Raw genomic sequence first — 19,338 nt, 5'->3', positions numbered from 1 at the left:
CCAAACTAAAAAACCCAGTGGAGAGCCCACAAATCCCAAAGTTAGAAAAAATTTATTATCTTTTTTTTCTGTGTAATTTTGAAATAGGATCCTTGTGTTACTTATTTATCTTAGGAAAAATATTTTGAATGTTCAGTAAAAAGATTTTTAGTAATCAGAGTGTGGAAACAAAAATGCTAAAATCCTTCCTAAAAATACACTCTTTTCCAAATAAAGCATATGATGTGACTTTATAATTTTTTAAAATACCTAATTTTTAAGATCTACAAAGAAAGTTACTGAGTGGGTTTTCGATGAGAATCTGCTATATCTTGTTACTTACCTTTTATACATAATAGCTCACATCAATGTAGTACCATTCACTTTAGAAAACATTGTCTTCTTAACTGCCCTGTGATGTAGATAGTAGAAATAGCATTATTCTCATGTTACAAATAAAGCAACTGAGGCTCAGAAAATGTTTAGGACTTCCAAATTCACATATAATTAGTAAGTGATAAAGAATTCAGATCTAGATCTATTGAATATCGGTCCATTTTACTCTAACTAAAGTGCATGACCTCTTTATTTTACTAGAAGATGTTAAGCTAGAGATGTAGTGATATGAACATGCTAGAAAATGATGAGTTCTCAGTGCCATTTGTTTAACAAATGCAGTGAAGTGAAGAACTAAGGTAAATTTAAGTGGGGAGACAACATAGTAAGTTGGAAGGGCTCTAGATTTCAAGTTAGAGGACCTGGGTATGAATCCTATCTCTGTTACTTAACTACCTGTGAGATGCTGGGCAAATAATTTAGCTTTCTTGGACCATAGTTTTCCTATCTGTTAAATAACAGGATTGGCTTAGATGGTCTATATGGTCTTTCCCAGTTCTAAATCTATGATCATGTATGAGTGGCTGAGGTTATACAGGTTTAGGGGAAGGTTTTCTATGAACTCTGATAAGTTACGTTTGTTTTCTTTAACCTATAATTTTTGTCCTGTTTTGTTTTGTTTTGTTTTTGTGACCAAGAAGAATTGTTGACAACACACTGGGGGTGTCATATACTGAAGTTTCCAGATTTTCTGGGTGGTGGCAATGAGTCAAAGATATGAAAAGTCCCTCCAAATCTGCCAAGGGCCTCTTGTGTCATGTGACAATCCCTGATACAAGTGTTTTATATTAACTTGATCTGATGTATCATTCTGTTTCTTCTTCCAGCTCTTGACTTGGTCTTGCCTTCTTTCCCTAAAAGATTCTTTTCCTCAGGCCACAGTATTTCTTACAAAGAATTCATAGAAGGTGTTTAATAAATATCTGTTTAATTGAGTGGGCCCTCACTGATCCCATTCCCCTTAATGAGACAGGAATTTGACTTAAATTATAAATAAATTATAAATTTGTATACATATGTAAACTATAATAAATTATACATTTATATGCATACATAAATGATAATAAATTATAAAGTATAAGTACATGTGAAAAATTAAAACTTGCTTTCTTATTGACTCCCTGGCTCCCTGTTAGAGGCATCTATAACACCAGCACTTTCTTAAGCCTGGCTCAAGCTGGGATGAAATGAGACACTGGAGGGTCATTGAATGGTTAACAAAAAGAAGTTTATTTGCCCAAATACATCAAGGGTATGTGATAAGATCCAGTGACATTTAGCTTCTCTTTATATAAATCCATAGGTCTCCAAATGAAAATGTGTCTGATCGTAAGGGCCTAATATAGTGAAGGGCATGGTCACTCACATGGTTATCTGATATCCTGCAAAGCTAAGAGGTCCCAACTGCTTATGGCTGGGAATTTTTACATCTTTAGTTACAATCTGGGTCCATTCAGATCCCAAGAACAGGGTTGTTTCCTTCTAGGGAAAACTACCCTAAGGATTACATAAGGAGAAGGGGCCTGGGCTTTCCTATATTGTAGGTTAAGGGGAAAGAAGATACATTAGGGAAAACACACATAAATATTACTTCTGTCACATTCTCCCTTGAATTTTTACATTTGTTTTTGATTGCATATATTGCATTTGTGCAACACATTATCTGTATTTTTTTTTAATATTCTGAGAGAGGATTCTAGGATGATGGCAGAGTAGGTCAGAAAATTTCAAGCTCTCAAGATTTGCCTCCTCAAAAGATATAAAATAGCACCTCCGGGCAAACATAGAGCCGAGAAAACAAATAAGAGTAGGGGCAGATGAGGCATCCTCCTGGGACAATTGGTGAAGATCTGAAGAAAAATCCTGGACAAGATTTCTTAACTGTGAAGAGTAAACACCTCCAGGCTAGAGTGTGCTTAAACAACAAGCTGCAAGCCACTTAAATACACCACAACCCTAGGATTAGCTGGTTTGGAAGGCTGCCCCAGCCACAGGAACTTTTACCCCCGGGACAGTGCGGGGAGTTGCCCATCTGACCTGGGGAAGATCGATGGAACCTCTGCTGAGAAGGATAGCCAGACCCTGCTGTGCTGTGGAGATGTGGTGGGGGTAAGAAGGAACCAGCACACGCTGGGTGAGTGCAGAAGCAGTGTGGTGGGGACGCCTCTGCTGGGGACATTTACAGGAGGCTTGGTTTGAGTTCAAGGTCAGAAGAAGGGAGAACTGAAGAGGAATAGAGGTACCATCCCCATACCCCAGGACTAGAAGTGATTATAAAAACTAAATCATTACCCCCCAAAAAAAAATGCACAAGCAAAGGAGAAAGAATACAACCACAGAGAGCTACTATGGGAATAGAGAAGATCAGGGTTCGTCTTCAGAGGAGGATACTGAAGCAAAGAAACCCTTTATTACCGCAAAGAGTAATGTCAAACAGTCATCTGTCTAAAAGGAATTTATTGAAGAACTTAAAAAAGACTTTTAAAATGAAATGACAGAGATTGAGGAAAAACTAAAAAAGAAAAATAAGAATAATACAAGAAAAACAAGAAGATAATGAAAAGAAAGTCAACCAATTAGAAAAGGAAATCCAGAATCTTAGGGAAGAAAATGACTTCTTGAAAATCAGAATTGGGCAAGGGGAAACCAGTGAAGTTATAAAGGATAAAGAAATTTTAAAAAATACAAAGAATGAAAAAATAGAAGACAATGTGAAACATAAGAAAAACAACAGATCTAGAGAACAGATCAAAAAGAGAAAACATAAGAATAATTGGACTACCTGAAAGTTCTGATCAAAAAAAGAATCTTGATACAATAATACAAGAAATAATTTAAAAAAATTGTCCTGAAGCATTAGAACAAGAGAGGAAAGCAGAAATAGAAAAAAATCCACAGATCACCACCTGAAAGAGATCCTAGGAGGAAAACTCACAAGAATATTATAGTCAAATTCTGAAACCCCCAGATTAAGGACAAAATATTACAAGCAGCAAGAAAAAAAATAATTTACCGTGGACATATTACAATTAGAATCACATGAGACCTAGCAGCGGCATCACCAAAAGATCACAGGTCTTAGAATACCATTTGTCAAAGAGCAAAAGAATTGGGCTTCAGACTGAAAATATCATACCCAGCAAAGCTAAGCATAATTCTGAATGAAAAAAAATAAACATTTGATCAATTGTCAGACTTTCAAGTCTTTGTTTTAAAAAAAACTGAAATCAATAGAAGATTTAACATAAAAGATCCAAGAGAAATAAAAGGTACATACCAATGATCAATTACAAGGGACTAAATATGAATAGAATGTTTACCTTTTATGTATGAAAAATGTAAAACCTATCTCTAAGATTGTTACTCGTAATTAGGTAACTTATAAAGAAGATTGGGATAAACCTGAGTGTGATATGACTTCAAAAAGTAAAACCATTCAAGTACAGCTAAAAGACTAATTATCTTTTACAAATGAGGTGCAAGAGGAAGAACCAATACAGAGGAATTAGATGGAGGAGAGGAGCTGTTAGTTCTGGAAACCTGTTCTCCTTAGGAATGGGTTTCAGAGGGGAAAATACATATACATTTAGAAGAGTATAAAAGTCTTTTAAGCTTAGAAAAAAATAAAACTCTAAGGGGATAGGGAGGGGGGAGAGAATAAAGGAGGTATCTTTAGAATGGAGGGTATGGGAATAGGTTAAAAGGTGGATATAGAAGGGGGTTTAGATTTAGGGGAATGGGAGGATAAGTGAGGGATTGCTGGAGTGGGGGGTAGTATCTCTTAGGAAATCTAAGTAGAATCTCTTAGGGAAAATATATGTTTATGTACGTATGTATGCATATAAGTGTGTGTGTGTGTATATATATATATATATATCAATACCTATATATAAATTTATCCAATGGTCAATTGTAGTCCTAGGGTGAGGTGTAGGGGGTGAAGAAGGGGGAGGAGAACAAAGTAAAAAGTGTGCAGCAGAGAACAAAAGAAAACCTACAAGGAAGCAAGGAAAAGATGGACAGCTTTCAATATGATGCAGAGTATTTAACACATAGGTTTTCTAGAATTGAAAAGGTATTGCTACATATTTTGAATTCTCTCCTATGTTCTGCTACACATATGACTTTTTTTGTTTTTTTATTTTATATTTAAGTTTATAATGTTTCTTTTTAGCATTTGTCTAAAATTTAAAAAATGAAGCAAAAAATGTTCTGTTCATAGAAGTTGATAGAATATTGTGTAGCCTCATCTAAAGTTAAACATACTCAAATTAATCTGTGATCACATCAATTTGAGAATTTCCTCCAAAAATCTCCCTTTTTTTTTTTTTGCAGATCATGATAGATCGATGCTTGACCATCCTGTGAGATTTTTGACCATATCCTCCATTAAGTTGGCCACCAGGGGTCCACTCAACTCACTGTAACCCTTTTTCTCTTTCTCTTGATATTGCAAAGGTGTCATTGGAGTACACTAGCTGTCCCTTATCATCTCTCATCTTTGCCATATGATCAACCCATCTTTTACTCCTATCTTTGATTCCTATCCATCTATCTATTGTCCTTTCCTTGATGATATCTTTTACTGTTAAGTATCCACTCTCATATATTCTATCTTCTATCCTCTATGTAAATGTGTCTCTACCTATTATCATTTACTTTCAGAGCACTGGCCCAGGAGTCCAGAGACCTAAGCTCCAATAATAGCTGTGATATTAGCCATAGAAAACTTTTGCTAGCCATAGTTTGCTCAACACAAGTGTGTGGAAAACAACTGAGAATACTTTTACTACTTATTTGACCATGTTATTTACTTTGCCATTTAGTATTGATTAAATGCTTTGGCATTTGATTTTTTACCAGCAACCTGGGTTGTTGCTACAGAATGTGGTGGATGGATGATAAAGCTGTGTTTATTCAGTTAAGGTTGCACAAGATGCCTAACACTGAATCCAGGGGAGAAGGTTATTCTAGAGCCATGTACGATCCATATTATGTAGGGTTTGGAGACTTATATTATGCTATCTTCCAAACAATCCTTTGAGTTAAATAATACAATTATGATCATTCCTATTTTACTGTTGAGCAAACTATGGCAGATATTTATTAGATTCCTACTATGCACAGAGTACAGAGCTAACCACTTGTGGAGAAAAAGAGTGTACCTGAGACATAGCCCATGTCTTCATGGAGTTTATAGTCTAATAGAGGGATATAAAATCACTTAGTCAAATCTCTTTGTATTACTTGGTTTCTATTTTGTTTTCAATTTATCTTTTTATATTTTATATTTGTATTATTCTAGTAACCTGTAAGTTCCTTGAGGGAGGAACTCTTTTTCTTTTTCACTTCTTTATCATTACTTTTCCTAACATCTGGCACAGTGTCCTATACATAGCAAGCATTTAATAAATGCTAGTTGAATTGAATTTTTTTAAGTATGATAAAGAGAAGGTAATGAGCATGAATTAAGTACCTATTAAGTGCCAGGCACTGTGCTAAATGCTTTACAAAAATTATTTGTTCATCCTCACAACAATCAAAGAAGGTGTGATAATTATCCTCAGCACAATTATTATGCCCAGTTTACAGCTGAGGAAACTGAGACAGATAGAGGTTAGGTGATTCACCCAGGAACACACAACTAGACTTCAGAAAGTGATAAAAAAAAAAACCCTGAATAAAACAGACAATACTTAAAAGCATGTCCTGCATACTTCCCCCCGCCAAGAGCTGGTTATTAAATATTAGCTAGCAGACCTTTATCTGATATCTCCCCTATCACCACTCACTTTTCACACCTTCACTCTACTTACCACATTATTTCATTTTCTCTTTTTAGCTGATTAAAAACTATACTTCCTATCAGCTCTCTAACCAATAAGAAGATATCTATTTATCTACCTATATATAATTATATATGTATATATATATATGTATATATATATATGTATATATATATATATATATATATATATATATATATAATGGATAGATATTTACATTTACTTGTCTATCCACATTTTCTCCCACTAAAATAAAAACTACTATAACTGTTTTGCTTTTCTCTGTCAAGATATAAACCCCCAATACCTAACTTGACAGGTAGTAGACAATTAATAAATATTTTTAGAAAAAAAGTCTAGGGGCAGAGCCAAGATGGCGGAGTGAAAGCAGTGACTTGCTTGAGCTGTTCCCCAAACCCCTCCAAATACCTGTAAAAAAAATAGCTCTAAACAAATTCTAAAGCAGCAGAACCCACAAAAAGACACAGTGAAGCAAACTTCCAGTCCAAGACAACCTGATCAGAAAGGTATATCGCGATAGTCTGGGAAAGGAGCACAGTGCTGTGTGGGCATGTAGGCCACAGTGAACATGGAGCAGGCCTCAGAGGACTGAATCGCGCAGCTGTGGTGGTTTCCAGACTTCTCAACCCATGAACGCCAAAGAAAACTAAGAAGGTCAGTGGGAAAAGTGTTTCTGTGGTGCTGAGAGAGGAGAACGCGGTCTCAGCTCCAGTTCCCCAAGAGCGCGGCCCAGGAGCGGTGGCTGCCTCCTGAGCTTCCAGCCCAAAGACTGAGGGGGAATCCAGTGGCTGATCAGACCAAGATTGCAGTGATCTCTTTACCAGTGTTGAAGCAGGAATCTCTTACTTTGCCTGTGCTTGGATCTGATTCACTGTTCTGGGTGGCGATTCTGGGGTGAGGAGGAGCACTGGTGTGGTGGAACTTCTAGTGGTTGTGTAGAGAAAACCCTCCTCAGAGTTCCAGGACAGAAAGGAGTGCTTGTTATCACTAATAGACCAGAGCACAGGCCAAGAAAGAAGTAAATACCTTGCCCCTTATCATACCACCTTGGAAGAACTGAAAATTTACAGGTCCCTACAAGTATCTCTGAAAACAACAGTACAAATCCCCAAAGCTCGGGACAATACATTCTCCACATTGGAAGCAGACTCTGACCTTAACAAAGAGTTTAAAACTCAAGTAATTGACCAGAATCATGAGTAAGCAGTGCAAAAAAGAGTCAGACTATATTATCTTACTTTGGTGACAAAGAAGATCAAAACATACAACCAGAAGAGGACAACAAAGTCAAAGCTCCTACATCCAAAGCCTCCAAGAAAAAAATGAATCAGTCCCAGGCCTTCGAAGAGCTCAAAAGGGATTTTGAGAAGCAAGTAAGGAAAGTAGAGGAAAAACTGGGAAGAGAAATAAGAGTGATGCAAGAAAATCATGAAAAACAAGTCAACAGCTTGCTAAAGGAGACCCAAAAAAATACTAAAGAAAATAACACCTTAAAAAATAGCCTAACCCAAATGGCAAAAGAGGTCCAAAAAGCCAATGAGGAGAAGAATGCCCTAAAAAGAAAAATTGACCAAATGGAAAAGGAAGTCCAAAAGATTACTGAAGAAAATACTTCCTTAAAAATTAGAATAGAGCAATTGGAAGCTAGTGACTTTATAAGAAATCAAGACACTATAAAACAAATCCAAAAGAATGAAAAAAATAGAAGATCCTGTGAAATATCTCATTGGAAAAACAACTGACCTGGAAAATAGATCCAGGAGAGAGAATTTAAAAATTACTGGACTATCTGAAAGCCATGATCAGAAAAAGAGCCTAGACATCATCTTTCAAGAAATTATCAAGGAAAACTGCCCTGATATTTTAGAACCAGAGGACAAAATAGAAATTGAAAGAATCCACCGATCTCATCCTGAAAGAGATCCCCAAAGGAAAACTTCCAGGAATATTGTAGCCAAATTCCAGAGTTCCCAGGTCAAGGAGAAAATATTACAAGCTGCCAGAAAGAAATAATTCAAGTATTGTGGAAACACAATCAGGATAACACAAGATTTATCAGCTTCTACATTAAAGGACCACAGGGCATGGAATATAATATTCAGGAAGGGAAAGGAGATAGGATTACAACCAAGAATCACCCACCCAGCAGAACTGAGTATAATCCTTCAGGGGGGAAAAATTGACAATCAGTGAAATAGAGGACTTTCAAGCATTCTTGATGAAAAGACCAGAGCTGAAAAGAAAATTTGACTTTCAGATACAAGACTCAAGTGGAACATGAAGAGGTAAACAGGAAAGAGAAATCATAAGAGACTTATTAAGGTTAAACTGTTTACATTCCTGCATGGAAAGATGATATTTATAACTCATGAGTCCTTTGTCAGTATTAGGGTAGTTGGAGAGAAAAAATTATATGTATGTATGGATGGATGGATGGATGGATGATAGATAGATAGATAGATAGATAGATAGATAGATAGATAGATAGATAGATAGATAGATAGATAGAGGGCACAAGGTGAGTTGAAGTTTAAGGAGTCATATCTGGAGAATAAAATTAGGGGATGAGAGAGGATTATACTAGGAGAAGAAGAAAAGGAGAGGTAGAAGGGGTAAATTATCTCACAAAAAAAACAGAAAAGAAAAGGCTCTTACAGTGGAGGGGAAATGGGGGAAGGTGAGAGGGAATGAGTGAATCTTATTCCCATCAGATTTGGCTTGAGGAGGGAATAACATACACATTCAATTGGGCGTGGAAATCTGTCTTACACTACAGGAAAATAGGGGGAGAAGGGGACAAGAGAGCAGGGGGATGATAGAGAGGAGGGCAGATTGGGAAAGGGGGTATTCAGAAGCAAATACTTCTGAGGAGGGACAGGGTCAAAAGAACGAATAGAACAAATGGGGGGGCAGGACAGGATTAAGGGAAATAGAGTTAGTTTTTCACAGCATGTCTATTATGGAAGTGTTTTGCAAAACTGCACATGTATAACCTATATTGAGTTGCTTGCCTTTTCAATGAGTGTGGGTGGGAAGGGAGGAAGGGAGAAAATTTGGAACCCAAAGTTTTAAAAACACGTGTTTAAAAAAAAATGTTTTCACATGCAACTGGGAAATAAGAAATACAGGAAATGGGGTACAGAAGTCTATCCTGCCCTATAGGAAAATAGAAGGGGAAGGGGATAAGAGAAGGGGGGGAGGGACAGAAGAGAGGGCAGACTAGGGGAAGGGGTATTCAGAATGCATGCCATCATGGGGTGGGGGAAGGGATGAGATGGGGAACTCAAAAGATTGTGGAAGTAAATGTTGAAAACTAAAAATAAATAAATCTGTATTTAAATAAATAAATATTTTTTAAAAAAATTTTGATTTATCAAAAATATTCAACATTTCCTTAGAATTCTAGCTGTTTTTATCTGGACTTGCTTGTGTCATATCTTCTTTCAGTATAGCAGATACTGAAAAATCTAAGGGAAAAAGTGAAAAGTCTAGAGGCTTCCTCTCTCTGCCACTGAAGTGACTAAATTGTATGATCTTTGGTAATTTAAGAAGCATTTGTTAAAGCCTACTTATTGGAAAAATTTTGTGGTTGGCCTTGGGAATTTTTTTTTATAACAACACTTATGATTTCATAACTGCAGGAAGCTGCAGATGAGGAGGAAATTCCTTTACCAATGCATAATTACAACTGAAATCCAATTTAGAAAGGGCTACTAAGAAGTTAAATAACTAACCCAGGATCACACAGTCAAATATGTGCCACCAGTGAGAGCTGACCTGGAGAGGGAGTGGAGAGGGAAGGGGTGTTCCTCATTGACGATGATTCTTTATGCACTGTGCCAGCTAACTCACAGAACATGGAGACAGAAAGACAAAAAGAAAAACAGTCTTCGACTTCAATAATAATAACAGTAACTAACATGTATCATGTTTTAAAGTTTATGATGGTTGTACATACTCTCCTTTGATCCAGAAAGAGCTTTACTAGAGGAAATTAATGTATGCTCTTTGCCTTCATAAAATAGCATTTTGTCTTTATGACACTGGTACCTAGCACAGGGCCAGAATCAAGCTCCTTAAGGGAAGGAACTATTTAATTTCTGCCTTTATATTCTCAGGATCTAGCACAATGTCTGTCTTACAGTACACACACATAGTAAATACTTACTTGTTTGATTGATAAATGCTTATTGAATCAAATGGCAATAAATATAAAAGTATGCAATAATAATTATAATAATTACAATTACAATAATTATAAACTAAGTTAAGGGATAGAAATCAAGCACTAACTAGGCAATCTGAGGATTGGGATAAGCTTTGTGTAGGAGGTGCCACATAAATTAATTTTTGAAGGAAGGTAGGGTTTCTGAGAGTTGTAAATGAGAAGGGAAAACATTCAAGGCATGGGGGAAAACCTCTTTGAAAGCATGGGGTTAGGAATTAGAAAGTTGTGTGCAGAGACACAACAAATGAGCCAGGAAATAATATGAAATGAGCCTGGAAAGATAAGTTGGAGACAAATTGTGAGGAGTTTCAAATGCCAAACAGAGGCATTTATATTTTATCCTGGAAGCAGTAAACTTCTGGCCAAATCTATATTTTAAGAAGTTGTTTTCTTCAGTCAATTTTTATGCTTCCTTTTCCAAGCTGTTGACTCTTTCTTTTTTTCATAATTCTCCTGCAGAACTCTCATTTCTTTTCCCAATTTTTCTTCTACCTCTCTTACTTGATTTTTAAAATCCTTTTTGAGCTCTTCCAAGAGGACTTTTTGGGTTTGACACCAATTCATATTACCCCTTGAGGCTTCACATATAGGCATTTTGACATTGTTATCCTTGTCTGAGTTTTTATTTTATCTTCCCTGTCACCATAGTAGCTTTCTATGGTCAGGGTTCTTTTTTTTTGTTTTTGTTTTTTCTCATTTTTAAAAGTTGAGCTCTTCTCCTAGGGCACAGGGGGCACTGTCCCAAGCTTTTTGTGCTGAGAGTCAAGGGACTGGTCACTGGCTTTCTGCACAGGGGCCTCAGGTGCTGGCAGTTTGCCCAATGAAGTGGGGTGGCCCAGCCTATTCACATCTGTTGTGCTGGGATTCTGGGACTGGCAATTTGTTTTCTGTGCTGGGGCTGAAGGCCTCACAGCAGACCTGCTATTCCACTAGCCTTCTGAGCCAGGACTGAGGGGCCTAGGTTGCTGATCTGTGCTGTGGCTGAATTTCCTGTTGGCTTGCCCAGACACCATCTGCACTTGGCTGTACTCCCCTTTTACCCAATTGAGAAAGCCTTTTCCTGAAGTCCTTCTAAGTTATCTTAAGTTGGAAAATTGTTTTGCTCCATTTATTTGTGGGTTCTGTTTCTCCAGAATCCGTTTAAAAGCTTGATTTAATGTTGTTTCTGAGGGTAACTGGGGGGAGCTCATGCAACTTCCTGGCTTCTCTCCTTCATCTTGGCTCCGCCTAGAAGTAAACTTCTTAAGCAGGGAAGTGACATGGTCAGAATTACACTTTAGGGATAGTAATTTGGCTGCTATGTAGGAGATAGATTTGAGAGAGAAGAGAGACTAGAAACAGGGAACCCAATTAGGAGGATATTGCAAGAGTCCAGGCAAGGGCTAATGAGAGCCTGAACTCATGGTGGCTATAGGCAGTTCATTTAACCTATCTATACTTCAGTTTTCTACTCTGTCAAGTGTGGATAATAAATATACCTGCCTGTCTACCTCACAGGGTTACTGTAAAGATAAAATGAGATTAGGGAAGCCCAAGTATTAAGAAAAGTTGGGTGTTATAGAAATGTAAGACATTCCTGTATTATCTCCTATGACTGTTAAAGTTTTATCAGCACCTAAAAATGTCAGAAATAGGTTTTAATCAATATCTATTGAAAGTGAGGAGTAAATTATTTTTTATTCAGATTAAAAATTATATCATGCCATTCCTTAAATTATTTAGTAGCTCCTCATTCATTCACTCGTTCATTGAATAAACATTTATGAAGCATGCAATTAGTATGATGCACTGTGCTAGGGGAATTAATACTTGCAGCCTGGCACGAGTTCCTCGCCCGCCCCTCCCCCCACCAGTGAGTAATGTTCTCTATAGAACTGCAAGCTGCAAAAAAAGAGAAATGTACAGTTTCCCCCACTAATCTTCTCCACTGAGTGCAGCTGTAACAGCCTAGGATGATTTGAAAAATCCCACTCATTTACCTCAGAGACATTCTTTGAGGACTTAAGAGAGATAATTAAGGAGAAATTATTATGCCTTTACAATTTCAAAACAGATTAGGAAATGTTCCCTCCAAAGACTTCCACTTTTCCCAGAGGTCTGATGGAGAAAGGACATCAAAATGTGCAGTCATTCTGTCTGAGCCTGGATCTGAAGTATGGGGACTCTGTTAAAGATGGAAGAGAATAAGGTCCTTCTCTTTGGGTGTTTTTTTGTTTTTGTTTTTGTTTTTTGTTTGTTTTGGGCTTTTTTGGGGGGGGGGTTGGTTTGGTTTGGTTTGGTTTTGGTAGATTGATTGGCTGGTCTCGTTTTGTCCTTGGTGTGTATGGCCAGTGTTCATCAGGAGTCCTTGTCAAGAAGAATAATGTGGAAGGAGGACCCTAATCTACCCTAACATCACTAGATGCAAGAGAAACAGTGTCCCTTGACGGACAGGGAAAACTCTGGAGACTTGTCTGCACGGGGCAGAAATGCTGCCCAAAGACCAAAAACATTTTCCTTCCGGAGAGAGTTTGGCTATGCCTGAGAGCAAAACATGGGCCTGGAGCTGCCTGCGAGATTCAAAATGACCAGGGGAGTCACTTGGGAGAACAGATTATACTTTCTCATGGGAGCTGCCCAGAACTATATGGAGGGAGAACATCTGATGTAACCAGCAGGAAGCTGTGTGAAGCTATGCAGGAAGGACGCATAGTGGAGAGAGATGCTTGATGCCACCTGGTGGGAACTCTGTGAAACTGCAGGAGAATATACAACTAGACCCAAGCCTGACTGACACCTTGGGAGATGCCAGGAGGTAGTGCCTAATGGGAGCAGCAGGGAAGGAACCGACCTAATCATAACTGCAATTAGCTAAGACTGTTCAGTTATTTGGTAATTAAAAAGTGGCTTTATTTTCCAAGAGCTCCATTGTGAGTTCAATTTCAATAAAATTTGATGCTTTTAATTTTTGGAACTACATGCTAGCAAGTGAGGAGTCTGTGAGTGGAAGTTGTGGTATTGTGGGTTTGTATATGTGTACATGCACACACACATACGCACACATACACACATGTACATATGGTTTCCTGGGGAATATACATAAGCCAGGGGAGTAAAAAAAAAATCTTAGACTCTTCATGCGGTGGAACAGTTATATGTTCACCAACTTGGACCTGTTTTCTCCACAAACATGTCTAATCATAAAAAAAATGGCAGAATAGAAACAGTGCAGTTTATAACAAGGGAAATTTTATATTTTTAGGCATTGATATACTTTAAAATGACCATTTCTTCTAAGCCAAGCTCATATAACCTATGGTTACTCTTCACAATCTGGCTTCAGCCTGACTTTTCCAGGATTATCTCACATTTCTTTCCTTGCATACCCTTGGCTATAGCCAAATTGGCTTACTTACTGTTCTTCCTACATGACATATAATCTTCTGTCTCTGTGCCTTTGCAGAGGTACATTCCTGAGGTACATTCCCTCCTCACATCTGCTTCTTTGAATTTCTGGCTCTCTCCAAACTTCAGCTCTTGATGTCCCACTCTACTAGTGCCTTTCTCCATATTACCTTGTATTGACTCAGCATGTACTTTGTATTTACTTTTATGTGTGTGTGTGTCTGTCTGTCTGTCTGTGTTGTTTGTCCAAATTGAATGAAAACTACTTTATGACATTGTTTGTTTTTGTCCCCAGTGCCCGGAAATGAAATCAGATTTGTCAGTCCATCCTACCTGTCTCTAGAAAGGAATATAGTATGCAAGGCACTCTATAAAGTTATGTCTACTCCTTCATTTAAAATCTCTGTCAGAAATCTAATGTTATCTAATGTTACATAACAAATTAATATCAAATAATGTCAGTTACCATGTTGTGCCTCACATGTTTGTAGTTGACATTTTATTTTATATTTCCTTATGTGCTGCCTTGAGATTTTTCTCTAATTTTATACTGTCGGGTAGATAGAAAGATAAATAGCTGATAGAGTGTATGCATGTGTGTGTGTACACACAGCCCACACACATTTATTTATTTAATTAAAATTCCCTAAAAGACAGGTAATGTGATATAGTGGATAGAGTCCTATAATTGGAGTCTGAAAGACCTGGGTTCAAATCTCACTTCTTAACCTTTATGTGGACCATGTTTAGTCAAATGTGACCATGGCCAAATCATTTTAGCCCTCTGAGTCTCATCTTCTTTGTCCATAAAGTGGGGATAATCACCCCCTCGTGTTGTAATGGGTTCAAGCTGCCCTGGACATTCAGGTGGATTGATTCCAAGATAACAAAGAATACTTAAAGATACTTGAAGTTCATCTAACAGGAAATTAAAGGAAGATTACTTAGTCATATCAGGAAAGAACATCCAGAGAAGGAAAAGGCTATTTTCCTGTTGATATACTTAATTCAGTTGACCAATAAATTAATAAACATTAATTAAGCACCTATTATGTGCCAGATACACAGTGCTAAGCACTGGGGATGCAAAAATAAAAATAAATAAAAAGAGGCAAAAGATAGTCCCTGCCCTCAAGGAGTTCACAATCCGATGGTCACAGCTTCACTCTGATACAGTTGATCATGTTGCTGGTTTATAGACCAAAGTTAAGACCATCACCCCCTCTCGTTATGGTTGTTATGGTACATAGGTGACAGATCACAAGCCTTGGTCTTCTGACCCAATTAAATCTCAGTCAGTTTCAATACCTTTTTAAGGAAAACTAGCCTAACCTGTCTGGAGTGGAGCCTTAGGATGTTGAATATAAGCAACTGCCTATCTTAGACTTTTGTGAGGCACAAACGAAATAATATAAGTTATATCTTCCAGGTAGTGTGAACTTAAAGTAATGACTGATTTTCAAATTAGCATTCTCGAATGTATATATTTAAATGAGAGCTTGTAGTCAAAGTTTTTACCTCAAGAAAAATGGGCTTATTTATTTCACTGATGCCTTTTGGAACTCTGCTTCACAGCCAAATGTGGACAAGTCATTTAAGTTGAGTCAACAAATCATTAAATATTTATTAAGCTCCCTGAAACCTGTAAGCTCTGGAGACAACAAAGAAAAGCAAAAACAGTCCCTTCCTTCAAGGAGCTCACAATGGAGAGAGAGAGAGAGAGAGAGAGAGAGAGAGAGAGAGAGAGAGAGAGAGAGAGAGAGAGAGAATATGCAAATGACTGTACACAAAGGAGACAGATAAATTGGAGGTGGTCTCAGAGGGAGGGTACTAATGTTAAGGAGGCCTGGGAAAGGCTTCTTGTAAAAGGTGGGATTTGAGCTGAGACTTGAGGGAAGGCAAAGGAGGAAAAGGAGAAAATTCAAGGCCTGGGACAGCCAGTGAAAATGAACAAAGCTGAGAGTTGGAATCTTGTTCAACGAACTGGAAGGAGGATGAAATGACTGAATAGAAGAATACTTAGAGGGGAATAAGTAAGAAATACATTCTCCTTTTTCATGATATTTCCTTTCTCACTAGAAGTGCTATTACCTAACTAGATTACCCAACTTATTCTCTGGTCTCAGCTCTAAATGACACCTGATTGTTACAAGAATCAATAAATGAGCTCAAAAGATAGAGGCTCTCCATCTTTCCTTAAGAACACATACAATAATGGGCTGCAGACTCTGAAGACAATTTTATAAATGCTTTGCACAATGTCAGCTTCACTGTAATGAGGACTGGCCTCCCCATGTGACTACTTTGAAGAGGACAGAACTCATTTGCATGTGAACACTATTCTTTTGTATTTGGCAAAATCCCTAGCTCAGTTCTAGATGCTAAGGAGGAACCTAATAAACGCCAATCAATTAACGTTTATTAAGCGTCTATTATATTCCAGGCACCATTGTAGGCATTGCTGTTGTTGAGTCTCGTCTGACTCTATATGACCCCATGGCAAAGATACTGGAGTGGTTTGTCATTTTCTTTTCCAGTGTGTCCTCATTTTATGGATCAGGAACTGAGGCAAATAGGGGTTAGGTGACTTGCACAGGGTCACACAGCTAGTAAGTGATTGAGGACAGATTTTAACTCAAGAAGATAAATTTTACCAACTCTAGGCCCCTTGCTCTATACATTGTACCACTTAGCTGCCTGTTAGGCATCAGGAAGACACAAAAGTCAAACAGTCCCTGCCCTAAAAAAAATAGCATTGTTCTAAAATATCTATTGACATTTGAGTAATTGAATTGAATAGGTACATACTCCATTATAAGGTCTTTTGGGTGCCTCCGAACTAAAAGCAATTGGATAAAATTCAAAAGAAAATTATCCTGGAATGAGTAGCATAGTGACGTAGGCACAGTGGAATTAGAGTCAAGATGATCTGAGTTTAATACAGCTTCAAACATTAGTTTTATGATTCTGGAAAAGTCAATTAACCTCTGTTTGCTTCAGTTTCCTCAACTGTAATACGAGAACAATTCTAGTACTTGCCTCCTTGGGTTGTCTTAAGGATCAAATCAGATTAGTACAGAGCCCAGCACATAGTAGGTACTCTATAAATACTATTATTGATCACTGAGGTTTCAAGGTATACTGAGAAGACTGAGAGATGTTTGCTCTTTAATACCTGAAGTGAGCAATCATTTACTATTGGGAAAGGTAGAGAGATGTATCAGAAAGACCTAGGAGGTAAAAGTAAGGCAAACAGGATTTTGCTTCTGGCTCTTTACCTAACCAATTTTTGTGACTTCAGACAAGTTACCTTGCCTCATTACGCATCATTTTCATTATCTGTAAAAAAAGAAAAATAATACCTAATATATGCATGTACACATATACATATATGTATACATATAACATATATAAACACACATATACATGTATATGTCACAGTTGTTGGGTAATCTAATTTAAATTATGGTTTTTATGTTAAAAAACTGAAAAGTACAAAGCTTTATACAAATGTTGATGAATTAAGTGCACTGAACATAAAACAACCTATGATTCCTCTGTAGAAACAATCAAATACAAGGCCTCACCTTAGACTCAAAGAAATTTCTTAATAAAAATATCAGAAGAAGCTGACTGCAAGATTCCTTCCATTACAAGGCTACAGGAATGATAGAGCAAGGCTGCTATGCATGAGATTTTAATAGACATCATCTCCACTCCCCACCCCCCACCCCCAAAATAGCGGTAGGCACTTTTCCTTTTGCCTTTGGAAATGAATTTATTTTAATTAAATGTTTCCTTCAAACCACTTGGGGACTAAATTTGATATTCATTTAAATCGCAAATGGATTTTGTTGTTAACTGATACAAAATGGATGGACAATTAGAAATGTAATCCAGAATTCCACCTTTAAAAGACACGTATTCTGCTCATAGATTTCTCAGGACAACTCAAGTCAACAAGCATTTATTAATAACCTATTATGTGGCAGGCTTTGTACTAAGCATTGGGGTTCCAAAAGAAGACAAAAAAAAAATTAGTCCCTGTTCTCAAGGAATTCACAAATATAAATTGTTGGAAGTTTGGAGTAATCTGGGATCTGATCAATAATCCTAAGATTTTAGAGTTAGGAAGAACCTTAGTCATTATCTAATCCACTCTCTTCATTTTCTGGATGAATCGAGAAAAAATCTCAAGATGTTGTGAGTTGTCCAAATTTACACAGAAGGTTAGTGGTGGAGTCAAACAAATTCATGACTAAAGGAAAAATCTGAGAATTCCTTCACATAGAAAACTCCCAGTATGGGAATTCCTTCTACCAACACAGATCACAACCTGTGTAAAATTTTGTAAAATCCTAGGAAATTGCCAGAATTTCAGAGAAGTAAAGTGACTAGTCCAAGGTCACATAGAAAAGAAACAAATAATAAATTACATTACATTACATTAAAAAATGAATAAATGTTTCAGATAAACTGGCCTGCTTGCTATTCCCCATTACAAAACATTTCATTTTCCATCTCCATGATTTTCATTGGCTAGGCCCCATGCCTAGAATGCTTTTCCTCTTCACTTCCATCTCTTGGAATCTCTAACTCCCACAAGGCTCAGTATAAGTACTATCTTATACAAAAGGCCTTTTTGGATCCCCATGTAATGGCTGAGGGGGCCAAAATCTTGAAAGGCAGGGACATAGACTAGCAAGAAGAATTCAATAGCCTTTATCTCCTGGATATGGGTTTTGTTGATTTGCCTTCCAATATCCTCACTTGAATTCATTTTCATGGAAGATTAAAAGGATTTTGAAGTTGGGGGCATCAGATCTATAAGGCCCCTGCAAATTGTTGGAAGGGTAATCTTTTTTTGGGGGGGGCACTAGGCAATGGGATTAAGCAACTTGCCCAGAGTCATACAGCTAGTAAGTGTTACATGTCGGAGGCCATATTTGAACTCAGGTCCTCCTGAATCCAGGGCTGGTGCTGTATCCACTGCGCCACCTAGCTGCCCCTGGAAGGGTAATCTTTAAACTGAGCTTGAGAGGGAAGGCTTTAGGAACCAGACATCAAGTTGAGAGCAGCAAGGTATTTCTAGCCTTGAGTCATATTGAATAATCTGAGAGAATCTCTGCCCTTTTTAAGCAGGATGAAGGGGTTAAAAAATTAATTTAAAGTTTGCAAGCACTAATTATTTTTCTGGGTTCTATTTCTGTGCTTGAAAGAGCTTGGCTCTGGGGTAAGGGATCTCTTTTTGAAGAGGAAACAACTATTACAGCCAAGGGCTGTGAAACTGATACAAATCTTTTGAGAAAAAACACCACTAAGGGTTTTTCCCTAACCTGATGACTGGATGTGCTAAGGCCCTGACTTCCTAAAAGAATTGTAGAGTATTGCCTCTGGACTTTAAACTAAAACACAATTGGATAGCCCACTCTTCCTTCCTCCCATGAGAATGAAGTATCATCTCCAGAAGGTAGAAGTAGAAAGCAGCTGCACGGTCTCATGGTGACTAGTGGAGCCAGGTCTGGCAGCCACCAGCAATGACCA

Source organism: Phascolarctos cinereus, unplaced genomic scaffold, assembly GCF_003287225.1.
Source record: "Phascolarctos cinereus isolate Bilbo 61053 unplaced genomic scaffold, phaCin_HiC Scaffold_9;HRSCAF=440, whole genome shotgun sequence".
Classification (NCBI taxonomy): Eukaryota; Metazoa; Chordata; class Mammalia; order Diprotodontia; family Phascolarctidae; genus Phascolarctos; species Phascolarctos cinereus.
This window is presented reverse-complemented; position numbering follows the sequence as displayed.